Source organism: Mauremys mutica, chromosome 3, assembly GCF_020497125.1.
Source record: "Mauremys mutica isolate MM-2020 ecotype Southern chromosome 3, ASM2049712v1, whole genome shotgun sequence".
In the NCBI taxonomy this organism is placed as follows: domain Eukaryota; kingdom Metazoa; phylum Chordata; order Testudines; family Geoemydidae; genus Mauremys; species Mauremys mutica.
This window is the reverse complement of record NC_059074.1, coordinates 36,335,453-36,348,795: the sequence shown is the minus strand read 5'-3', so window position 1 is coordinate 36,348,795 and position 13,343 is coordinate 36,335,453.

Genomic DNA, 13,343 nt, shown 5'->3' with positions numbered 1-13,343 from the left:
TTTGTATCTTAGCAAAGTATCCTCTCCCCAGCATATGTTAGTGACTTGTCTAAAGCTTGTCAACAGCTTACTTCAATGAAGTTAAATAGGAGGTTTATTATGGATTTCAATGGCTGTAGGATCAGGTCCCAGGGACTAAAATATACTGAGGAAAGAAGTCAGAGCAGATAATTCAATAGGCATGTTACTGCCCTTGGGGTTCATATTCCCACAGCCTCTACATTTTCACCCAAAGCTCCTTTGTAGATTGCAAATACGTTGCTGCTGTCCATTTTCACTGAAGTACATTCCACTGAAAGAACAGTTCTTGAACACATTGAATATATCAGTACTAGAGTGCAGTCTGATTAAAACTGATGCCAAAGAATATTCAGGGACTGCTACTTAATCTTTCCTTTCTTCTCAGTTAAGAACTGAAAGCTCTTAACCGGGCAAGAACTCCAGAGCCTGTGTCAGATGATATGTGCAGTGGCAATGCATGTTACATTTTCAATTTGTGCCCATTAATTTTAGCCAAAATAAGCACAAAGAGTAAGGAATTTGAGATTTGAGGGTGTGAGAGAATGACGTTTCTGGCTTCCCCCATGAGTCTGTGGTGAAGATGGATTAATGCAGTAAATAACCTTTCTGGGAAAGATTTCCCCCAGAAAAAGTTCCTAAAATGCACTTGCATAATATATAATATACATATACAAACAGCTAATTGCATATGTAGAATTACTGGATGCAAAGCAGTTCCTTGCACACACAAATGTATATTTTGCACACACAATTATCATGTCTAAATTTTGTGGGAATAATTTAGGCACCTGTTTTTGAAAATGTGGTCCTTTGTATAACTGTGATTTAGGATTTTCCACATAATACAGGAAAGGTGGCTGCTCCAGTTTAACTAGGAAATAAAAACATAAAGTTTGTGTGCTTAATATTTGCAGGTGCATCTTTGCCCTTGTTGATCCATCTGAGCCACATACTACTTATTTTGCTTGTAGCTTCATTTTCAGCCCAGTAGCTAGCGTAAGTAGCCAAGGCTGGATGCAAGATAAATGAACGAGGTGGGGGTTGGGAAGAAGTGGAATTCTCCCCTGCCCCCTAGTCTGCAGAGTGTTAGTAGAGCTTCTCTGCTAAGGCTACCCCAGCCCTGTGGTGGAGTATGTGTCCAATATTGGGGGAGGCAATCAGATACATACAATAGTGATGCATAAACTTACAAAATCTTAGATAAGTAGAGTCCTCCAGCTGCATACCTGATACCCCAATGGTTCATCTATGCTGCACTCCTTTGTGTCTCCACCAAGCTGATCTCTGTACAGCACAGGAAACATAGCCCTTGCATGGGCTGCTGCATTCAGTCTTCTCTTTTATGCACTAAAACCATACCGACTTTGCCACTTGTGGCCCTCAGGACATACTAAGTAGGAAAAGGGTGGGAGGTGCTGATTTTGTCTCCCTCCCCCCACCTCCAAAAAAATAATACTCTCTAGTGATATGACCTGTAAATAGAAAAGTATAAAGTGTGGCATGTCTTCAGTAGAGCTGGTCAAAAAAATGAACTCAAATTAATGAAAATTTTGAAAGTTGTGTTTATTTTGAAGGGCCAATTTTTCATTTTTAATATTTTCCCTTTTTCAATATTTAAAAATTGCTTTTTAGCAAAAACATTATTGAAATTATTATCGAAAATATTTTCATTTACCAACACCTGCCCCCCAACCCACAAAAAAGATTGAAATAAGGTATGAAATTTTATCAAAATCGATAATTTTTCACAACGTATGGCTTTTAAAAAGGCCATTTTTAGTGAAAAACTTTTCATTCAAAAAATTCTGAGTGGTATATATGCCAAAACATTGAGGCTTAGAAAGAACTGTAATGTGTACCTGGCTTTATAACAATCATTAGGACACTATAAATACTGAGTTTGTGTTCTTCCTCTGTGTTCAGCTGTGGAAGTAAATATTCCAACTACAAACTTCAGATTCCAGGTGGCAAGTAATATTTTTGAACAGTCAACATGATCTGTGGCAAAATTACTGTGGCTTCTATGTTGGTGTAATCAATGCCTGATATATAAACTGCAGTTACATGTGAAACCTGATGGAGATGTTCATTTGGGTAATTGACCTTCCATTATTTTCTTACTCTTCTTGTTACTGAGTGCTTGCTTATGAGCAAAATATATTGTTATAAACATAATATAGAACAAAAATGCACCATATCTGGTAAATTAATTATGAATAATCCACTCTGATGTTTACTTGATGTGGTTTATTTGGAAGTTTCTACAGCATTTCAAAACTTGTCATAGAGATTGAGTATTTTGTTAAGCATAACAAATCATTTTTCATGATAATTTTTATTCTCCAGTTTTTAGTCAGTATTTTTTTCCTACAGCTATATGTGCTGTGCTTGAGCTCATTTTCTTTTGTTCTTATAAAGAGCACTTACCATTTTACTTTTAGCGGTAACTAGAACTGGTGAAAAATGGGGAAATTTTGGTTGGAAAAAACCCTGAAATTGTTTAACTTTTCCAGAGTTTGAAATGGACCGATTTTCCCTTTTTGTGAAAATTTTCATTATTTTTACTGATTTTTTTTAAACTACACTGATACCTACACTCTTACTGAAATGTATGGTTTTGATACATAAATTCAAACTAAGAACAATTTTGATAAAAAATTGAGTAGCATTTTCAAAAGAAGTGCCAGAATACAAAAATAGAACATTTTGACAATGTCAGTAGTTCTAAATGAAAAGTTTCATTTCAGAAAAAAAAGATAAAAATTCTCTTTTGCAAAAATATTCAAATTACTCTCATCAAAACTTGTCTGAGGTTATTTTAAAGTGTTTTGCAAATATGTTTTAACCGAGGAATTTTTTTAATTGCCTCTGCATGAACATTATATCTACATGGATCTGATGGTACAACATTCTTCAAAGTTTCCGTTATGAGCTCTTTACTGCTCCATGCTTATGTATAGCCTGTTTGTCCCTATTAGTTGTGGTTGTTGGTGACTTAGCCAAGTGTAGTATTCAGATTCTGAAAGAATGATGAGCTATTTTGTTGATTGTCATATTAACAAGATATATAATTTGGTCAATATCATTAGATAAATGCACCTTAGTTGAGAAGTATCTTATATCAAATTCATCTAGAGGAAACTTTTATAATCACTCAAATTATTGCTACTCGCTTTTTCACCTTTTGATTACTGGGGAGTCCATCACTAAATTGCAGTTTGTGAGGATTTTGCTGTTCATTTATAAGTTCAAGAGGTTAAAACATTGCCTGTTTTTTTAAATTAAGGCTTTATTTGTTCTTAGCCTAATAGTTCCAGAAAATTGTATTTGATAAATCTTACCTTTCATTTTTAGATCTTCTCTTCAATGTATTCACAATCTAGATTTATTTTAAAGTTTTCATCAAGAATGAGATCATGCACTATTTACTGTAAAATAAAACCTAGACATTATACAATTAATTATTTTAAAATAAAACAAATTGCTATTTAACATGCTTGAACTCTTCACATTCTAAAAATATAACTATAGGATTTCAGCTACCATTTAGGTGGCCAAATTATGTGCTCTCCCACCCCCACCCCCAGAGCCTGGATCTCCCTTCCCCCATCCTGCCCCACTCACCCCTCCACCCCTGAAGCAAAGATCTTTCTCCAAGCCCTGCCCCAATCACCTCTCCACCCTTAGAGTCCTGCTCAGCTGGCAGGGAGAGGGTGGTGGAGAGAGCAGATAGCGCTGGTGATGGTGGGGGTGGGGGAGATAAGCAGGGGCAGGGCCCTGAGGGAAAGAGGTGGAGCGAGGGGCGGGACCTCAGGGGGAAAGGTGGTGGGGGAGGTTCCAGCGCTCAGTATCTGGTTTTCACAAGTGAGAAAGTTGACCACCCTAAGTTCAACTCTATCTTTCATAATGGTGAGGAAGGGAATTGGCACATGATAGTGAATGCTACTCTCTTTGGGTTGAGGGGCTGTCAGAATCAGGGTAACCTAACATGACTTGAACGGTTGAGGAGATAGCAGTGGTGTGGCCCTATGCTTTGACATATGGGGCAAAGAATCGAAGAGTTGCTGATTGGAGAGAGGAGGAAATAAATCTGGAGCATCCTGATGGAGCTGTGGGAAATGGGGGTGGGTACAAAGTAGAAGATAGATGGTGGGATGGAGTGAATTAATCCATCACTGGGCCCTAAGGAAACATACACTTCCAAGCCTTTACCTTGTAATCTGAAGAACAACAAGCTACCGTACAGTACACTCACTGCAGCTGAGCTGGCTATGTTCTGGATGCACCAGAACATTTCTGACCAGTTCTAACTCAGACTACTCAGGCTGAGAAGATGCTGGCCCAAGAATTAGAGTGTAGGAACAGTGCCTCTGGTGGGAGAGTTCTCTGTATATCCATGGGAAACAGGTTCACTAGGTCTATTCCCCACCAAAAGAGCAATGGAGGTGAAAACTCAACAAGTCAAAGCATTTAGTTTCCAGTACCCTATGCAGGAAAGGACTGCAGTGGGGATTATCTGACCCTTAATTCATAAATGCCTAATGTGCTTTTAGCTCCTTACATGACAGGTGCAATGTAAGTTGAAAGTGTAATTTTAAACTACAGTTCTAAAATGTACCAGTTTGCGCTAAATGCTTTACATGGAAAAGTTCTTGAAGTGGAAATTGGGGATTGCTGAAGCCTTTTCATTCCCTTTTGAAGGCCCTGCCTATATGCTGAATGTCTAGAAATGCTACTGAAAGATTGCCTGAGCAATATTGGGTAATAATGTTGCTCTTTAAATAATACCTCAGCTACTGTACCTCCATCACAGATTTCTACCTACTGTATGATGAATTCAGTATGACAATTTGTACTTCAGAAAGCTAACTGTGTATAACAGTAATGTACCGACTAACTTGGAAAACAAATTATCCATGCTATCTTTCTCTTTGGTTTGTGTTCAGGCACTTGGGAATTGATTCTCATTTTCATAGTGAATTGTATACCTATTGTCTTAATAACTTTGGCAGAAGATCAAATTCAGACAGGGAAAAGCTAGTGGAAAGTATAAAAAAAATCCACCTCCCCTTGATCTTCATATACTTAATTTTGATAATCTCCCTCATCCCTCACCAAAAAGGACATAGCCAAGAGCTAATGTTTGCTGTGGAACTGTGTCACAGGAAATCTTTCAAAACCAAGTGTCATTCTGGATCCATTCAAGATTACTAGGCTCATAAGAAGTACTGTAAGTTTTAAAATGAACTTCTAAGCCAGCAGTTTTATGTCTTCTTCACAGTTTGTTGTTCTTGCCATAGCAAGTAAAGAGAACTTAATGAGGTGCCATATGTCAAGTCTGGAGTCAGATTAAAAACAAATAATTAAACTATATCCCTTCCCTATCAAAACAGATTGTGGTATGTTTGTGGAAGGAAACTGAATCTGACATATCATGTTTTGACAATTTTTCAGGACAATCCGTCATACTTCAGCAGTAAGAAAGCAGCATTTAAAAGTTGCATATCTATTTGTTTTAAATGCAACTGTCAAATCATAACTAACTTATGCTTCCATAACTACCCTCCACTGGAAAGAAAATCAGAGAATTGCATATTGCTGCATATACAACAGGATTTGAAATATTTTTACTTGTACATTAATTTCACTTACCAAGTAAAATCTCTCAAGGTTTTATTAGGTAACTTACTACTCACTAAGTTCATGTGAGAATACTCCACAAATTATTTCATGCCAAAAGGGCATAATTTTCCAGTATTGGGTCAGATGATGACATGCAAAGCCATTGGAAAGCATAATTTGTTTTTGTAACACGGAATTTTTGACAATGTAGCGTATGTTGCATAACATGTAACTCCATTGTTAGCACAGGAAATAGCATAAGGAAATAGCACAAGTAAATGATGAGTTGTCTGTCTCATTCCTGGTGGATTACACTGAAAATGTGTCTTGTGTGTCAACTCTCTGTTTACCACATCTAATGCTATTGTATTTTCTGTATTGTTCATGTTTGCACACCTCTACCCTGATATAACGCAACCCGATATAACACAAATTCGGATATAACGTGGTAAAGCAGTGCTCCAAGGGGGGGGAAGGGGCAGGGCTGCGCACTCCGGCGGATCAAAGCAAGTTCCATATAATGCAGTTTCACCTATAAGATTTTTTGGCTCCCGAGGACAGCGTTTTATCGGGGTAGAGGTGTACATTGATTTTTACACTTTAAATATGTCCTGTTTCTGGTATGTACATTCTGTTTCACCAAAGCAAGGACTTAAATGAAAGTTGAAGTAATTAATATGTATGTAGAGATACTACATAAGGAGTTCAGAATATATACTGAAAATACGGTTTTAAAGTCTCTATCAAGGTAGACACCTTTTCCCTCACTCAGTATGAAGCCCTCTTTGTTTGAAGCCTTCACCTGTTTTCAGTCCACTGGTATGTGCCAAGGTTCAGATTCAAACAAATTTGATTTACTGTAGTTTTTTTAGTAGGATTTCAAAAGATGAAGTTGCATTTGTAATATCCAATACTATCTATTACATCCCCTTTCATTCACTAATCTTCTAATTCTATCAAAAAAAGCAAAAGAGTTTGCCTGCCATTTTTATTAAACTAAGGTAGCTAGGCACTCTTGAATCAATTATCCTGTAGTTGTTTAATAGTTTGGATTCTCAATATCTGTTCCATTATTTTATTAGGAATTGAAGTTAGATTATCTCCTAAATTCTCCATGACTTCCCTGAAACAATTGTCATAGGTGTTGTAAATTCATGTTGTAATTGATTTAACACGCCCTACAATGCATGTCTTCCAGATCTATTAATTTGTTCATGTTTGAATTTCCCCATTATTCCCTTACCTGCAGATTATAAATAGGTATTTTTGCAAGATCTTCATTATTTCCTAATTTCCCAAACTTCTTAAAGACCAGTGCCCCAGTCATGCAACACTATCTGTCAGGATGTACTCATGTACCCATACGCAGATCAAAATTAATGGAGTGTAATATCCTAAGCCCAGATTTTCAAAGGTACAGCTCTATCCCAATATAACGCTGTCCTCGGGAGCCAAAAAATCTTACCGCGTTATAGGTGAAACCGCATTATATCGAACTTGATTTGATTCGCTGGAGTGCACAGTCCCGTCCCCTCAGAGCACTGCTTTACCGCGTTATATCTGAATTCGTGTTATATCAGGTCGTGTTATATCAGGGTAGAGGTGTATTTACGTGCCCAACTTCCACTGAACATTTAAGAACCTACAAATGGTTGAGGATCTGGGTCTTAGTCATTTTAGAATTGTCATTAATTTCATCCACTGCCTCATTTGTTAACCAGTACTTTTTTTCTGAGTGTTCAAACTTCTTATTTTTTTTCCATATTGTTTTTCTCTCCACCATTAGAAGTTATCAGTCTGATTCTACAAACACTCAAGCACATTCATGTCTTGATTTACGTAAGTAATTGCAGTGAACTCAGTGGGACTACTTGTATAAATACACTTACACACATACTTAAGTATTTGCTAAATCATAGTCAATATATGTTTTGGAAAGACATTTATATAAAAATAAATATAATTTTAAATGTTTCCTGTCAATAACTAAGTACTGTATTTATCATTCAGGTATTCATTATAATTTATCACTAGGTACTTAGATTTTCCTCACATCCTTTAGATCTTTTGACTTTAAGTAGCACAGAAACATTTACAGTTTTATGGATTAAACAGGTCTTATTCATTCATTTTGTACTTTACGTCCTGTGTTTTATTGTCATTTTGTAATTTATGCTGCAAGTAATGAATTCCAATAATAAGTTTATAATTTTTTTTCTTACAATGGAAACCTCTGTTTCTAGGCTAATAGATAATCTACAGAAGACTTTGGATCTGTATTTTTGAAGTGTCATTAAATTCCTTTTTATAACTCCCAAGTCATTAGTAGCTAAAATAGCTGACACAGACAATTCAAAGTAGTTTACACATTATGAGCAAGGTAGGTAAATTGGTGCATATTGTTATTAATTAATGCTGGCATGATGGTTACAGGTTCTCCAGGTTCCTATTGAACGCTGCGTGTTATTCCCTCAGATGACAAAAATAGCAAGCAGCAGCAGCAAAACCAGGCAGCATGTATATATGGTAAAAATACTCTGAATACAAGTGGAACACTTTCCATTGTGGAACAACTGAAGTTATCATTTACTGATCAAAGCTGAATTCAGACAGTATGAATCGTGAAATCTCAATGCGATTATTTAAAGTGAAGGTGAGGGAGTGAAAATTATGATGTCCTACTTCTGTGCCAGGAAGTATACTGAACATACAATGGTCCATTTCATTTGGCATAATTCATATTACAGTAGAACTCCTTTGAGTCAAAGTAAAAAAAAACCAAAAAACAAGATTCACAAAAAAGATATTTGCCTTAGTAAGCCTGCAGTTACATCCTATTGGCTGGGGAAAGGCTTTATTGGAGTTGTCTCGAATTTTCCAATCCTGGTTAAAGCTTGCTGTTATAGGCATGGATAAATGAGGACTCTTTACATCTTGTAACTAGCTGGCAATTAACAATCCATAGCGTTGTTATTATTGGACTAGAGGTAGCATGTTAGAGCACAAATCAAAGAAAATGACCCCATTGTGCTAGGCACTGTACATGTACAACAGAGGTCCTTGCCTCAAGTTCTAAGTATAAGAGAAGAGACAGTGGATAGATACAACAAATGTGGGAAGCACATGGCACCAGGAAGATAGTGATAAATAATGGTAACGTACCCTACAGTAACTGTGTCTTTCGAGGAGACACTGTTAGTGTGGATTCCACTGTTGGTGAGCATGCACGTGAGACTGGATTTTTTTTTATAGCAGTGTCCATCAGGGCTACATATATGCCCAGTGCCGTATCATGCTCCTGTTTGATGGCATAAAGGGTGGAGTGGTCACAACTGTCCCCTCAGTTCCTTCACAATTTGAATCTCATGGTCGCTGAAGACTTCAAAAATGGGAATGGAGGGCAGGTCGTGGGATCCATACTGACAACAACATCTCAGAGAACCCCAGTTACCTCACATGTGATCTGTCTTTGCCAGGGATGGTACAGAAACCGCACCCTTTTCCATGTGTTTGTGGGTTCCAGACACAAAGTCAATTCTGCCATGATCTGATGTGGCACTGAAACCTTCTGCCTAACCAATGTCTTGCTGGAAAATAGACAGACTGGAGCCAGCATTGCAAGGGCTGCAGGTGAAGTCTGGCAAGCAGCTTTACATACTTGCACATCTACATGTGGCCTAACACATGGAGGCATATCCATACTGTCTTAACCAGCTAGCTGAAGTATGAGTGCTTATAGCAACTGGAACCTGTCCTCATCTGGCTCCTGTGACCTCTTTTGTCTGCAATGGGGTGAGGAATGATTTTTCATAGTTCCAGGGAGGTCTAGCCAGGTAAATAGAGAGAGAGAGCACTGTCCAGGCATCCTGATATATCCTACTGGGATTTGCCTCTGATCAGCCAGTCATCCAAGCAGGGGTAAACATGTATGCCTTGACTTCTCAGGAGGGCCACTACCACTGCAAGGCACTTTGTGAAAACCCTCAGTGTTGTGGAGGGTCCGAATGGTAGTACCTTGTACCGGTAATGATTTTGACCTCCCATGAATTTCAAGTACTTCCTGTGGGGTGTGTGGAAGTACACATCTTCCAAGCCAAGAATCAGAAACCATCCTGGAGTCTGAAGAGATGGAATGATGGAGACAAACATTACCATCCTGAATCTGAGGCAGTGTATGTATTTGTTCAGTCTCTTCAGGTCCAGGATTGGACAAAAGTCCCGTTTCTCCTTTGGGATAAGGAAATATTGGACATACAAGCCTTTTCCCCCTTTATTCCTGTAGCAGGGTGGATTCCCTGCTCCGGGGTTTTTAAGGGGTTTAAAAGCAGCTTGGAAGGGCTTGAGGGCTGCTACTCTCAAGCTGTGCTGATTGGGGAAGTAGCTGCAGCTGGGCCACACCCCAATCAGGCCACAGCTGGCCCCTATAAAAGGCTATGAGCCAGGAGCCCAGGCAGTCTCTCTCTGGCTATAGAGAGAGATGGGCTTAGCTGCTGGGAAATAGAGACCAGGTACCTGAGTGAAGCAGGGCTGGGGACAGGCTAAGGAGCTGGGGAGCTCCAGCCTAGAAAGCCCCAGGCTGCGGCCTAGCAGTGGGCCAAAGGTACTGGGGGTTGCAGAGGGCAGCCCAGGGGTAGGACAAAGCAGCAGGTCCAAACCCTCCTTGCCAGGGATGAGTTGGCTGAGACTGCCGTCTGCCCCAGAGTGTGGGGCTAGACAATGACTGGCAGTAGCCAAAAACTGAGGCAAGGTAGGGATAGAGGGTGAGGGTTCCCTAAGGAGGGGAGACCCAGAGAGATGGGGGGGGGTTACTGCTAGGGGGCAGCACCCCATGTAAAAGGGCACCGGGTCCAGGGAGGGACACGGGGGCCTACGAACAGGTGGATCACCAGCCTGCAGAGGGTGCTCCAGGGCTGGACTGAGCTAAATTCGCAGAGCAACCAGCAGGAGGCGCCGCAGGGGTGAGTCGACCCGTTTACAATTCCTGAGAAATGTCTTCTATGGCTCACAAACAAAGCAATGAGGCCACTTCCTTTTTTAACAGGCTGTCATGAGAGAGGGACAGGGAAGAGGATGGGTAGTCAGGAGAGAGTGGAAATGAATGGGATAGCTGTGAGCAACTATGTCCAATACCCATGCACCACCTTTATTCAAGGTGATATTTATCTTAGCCTGGTGGAACGGGGCAAGGCAGTTCCTGAAAGTTATTACTGGCTCATGATTGGCTCTGATGTGGCTCTCGCATTCTTGTCAACTCTGTTGCATGGGTGATGGAGGATGCAGATGATAGGCATCTCCTCAAGCATTGTGATTGTTTTTGGAGTGGCTACTCTGACTGATTGTCCCGAGAATAAGGGTGAGCCATCTTTCTTTGTTGGATCAGATATTTGTAGGACTTCCTGTAGATGGTTGGTGTATATATCCCCAGTAACTTCAGGGGGGTCCTTGAATCTTTCAAGGAGTGAGCTCTCCATTCTTTCCTCATTCATTCATTTGCTGAAGAGCTCCATTGCTTCAAACAGGAGGTCCCGTTTCATGTCTTGGACCTTTTGTCTTAAGATATAGACAAGAAACCCACCTCCTGGTCACAATAATGGCCATTGACTTTGCAGCCATGTCACAGGGATTCATGGCTACCTGTAGAGCTGTTCTCGCAACCATCTAGATTTTTTTTAACAATCTCTCAATTCCTCCCTAGTGTCCTGTGTTATTTTGACAGAAAGGGAGTCACCCTCTCCCACATCAGGAAATGATATTTGGCAAACATCTGATGTTTGTCACTCCAAGTTCCAGTGAATAGATGAGTAGGATTTGCATCCAAAGAGGTTCAACTTTTGGGGGTCCTTCTCCTTGGGCAGGCTTCCTGTTGATTATAACTTTACCTGCACTGTTGCAGCTACTGTTGATCTGAGGTTTGTGTGAGATAAAAGTGCTCATACTTTTCAGGGACATCTGATAATGTCCCTATTCTCTACCTATTTACATGTGGCTTGAGTGGTTTCTGGGGTTTGCCAGAGCCCTAATTTTCGGGGGCAGGGAAAGGGGAGAGGAGGAATCAATTACCCAGTTATTGCACTGATTTTAAAAAAAAAAAAAAGGAAGAAAGAAAAAGTACTGTTACTCCTCAAACCTGAACTCAATATATTATTTCCTATTCCAACCCACTTCCCCGGTCTGAGTTACTCTTCCCTTTGTTGCAGCTGGATCAGAAATTGTTTTGGCTGGGATTAGAAAGATACAGGAATCTCAGAAATTCAGTGTTTCCATGCCTAGTACCTTCTGCATGATTTTTAATTGTTATCCTTACATAGGGTGACCAGACAGCAAGTGTGAAAAATTGGAACAGGGGGTGAGGGGTAGTAGGAGCCTATAGAAGAAAAAGTCCCAAATATCGGGATTGTCCCTATAAAATCGGTCACCCTATCCCTAGAAGAGATCTTGATGTTTTAACTGCATTTATTAGATCAACAGTACAGCTGATTTTCTTAGGCTGATGATCTGCATCAGCACTAATAATACCAGTGCCTTGCTGTTTTGTGAGGTTTTCCGTTACATATCGTTTTGATGTTCACTGGACATAACAGCAACAGAGGCAGTAACAGCATCAGCATGCCTATTTTAATATAGCTTTGCTTGCTATTACAAAAACTACATTGACTTGGAGACTATTAGCAGCGGTAGCCATTAACTTCCTCTTTTGTAGACCATGCTGATTGCTTCAAGGAGACAAATATCCAAATTAGTCAAAGCTTACACAGATGTTTCTGGAAGGAATATAACACAGATACACAGTTTAAAAACTAATGATATCTTATCAGTAACTTCAGGTAGTTTTTACAGTAAGATTTTAGAAACTGTAGAGGTATAGAAGATTGTATCAGAACTGTTAGACATGTATGGCATAATCCTAAGGCTATTCAAGTCATTGGGAGTCTTTTCCTGATTTTAAATTGGTTTTAGGGAAAAGAAACAGTGTGATTCTGATCAGTCACAACCAACAATTATAGTTCAACTTGTTGATGTAGAGGACTAAATATTCACAGAAAAATATTAATGATTAATCTGTAGAGTAATTATATTTTTCAAGCAAATTTGAATAATGAATAAACTGAGGCTATTGCTGTCTGCTAACCATCATTGTGTGAGTAGAAAAAAGGAGAACAAAGGCCAAAATGACCATTTATTTAGGTGCCTAAATAGGGGTCTAGAATAGAAGTATCCAAGTTTGAAAATCGTGTCTTAATTTCATGGAGTAAATTATTCACTGTGAATTATTCCCTCTGCTCTCATCCACACTATTCTGTAACCTGGATACAAGCAGGCCTTTAATCTGTTCACACTCTACATTGGCTCTTGATTTTCTATTGCTGTGTGCACCTTTTGCTGACATTTCTCCAACAAATTTGACAAGCCATATTTCCTTTCAGTGAAAGAAGTGCAAATTCACTCAGAGTCCAGATCTATCGCTCATCCATACCACTCTTGACAGCCAGATGAATTAGCAAATGTTCTTATTTCTTCTTGTGATGGGGTCTGAAATTATATTGTGTATAATTAATCATATGTGCTAAAGGACGTTAAGAAACTAAAATTAATTTTAATTGTTTGTTTATTTCCAATTCATAAAAGCAAATCATTCTGAATAGGGGTCATTTGCAGTGCTGATTTCTCTCTAATATCCTGAGACCAATATAACTACAAGG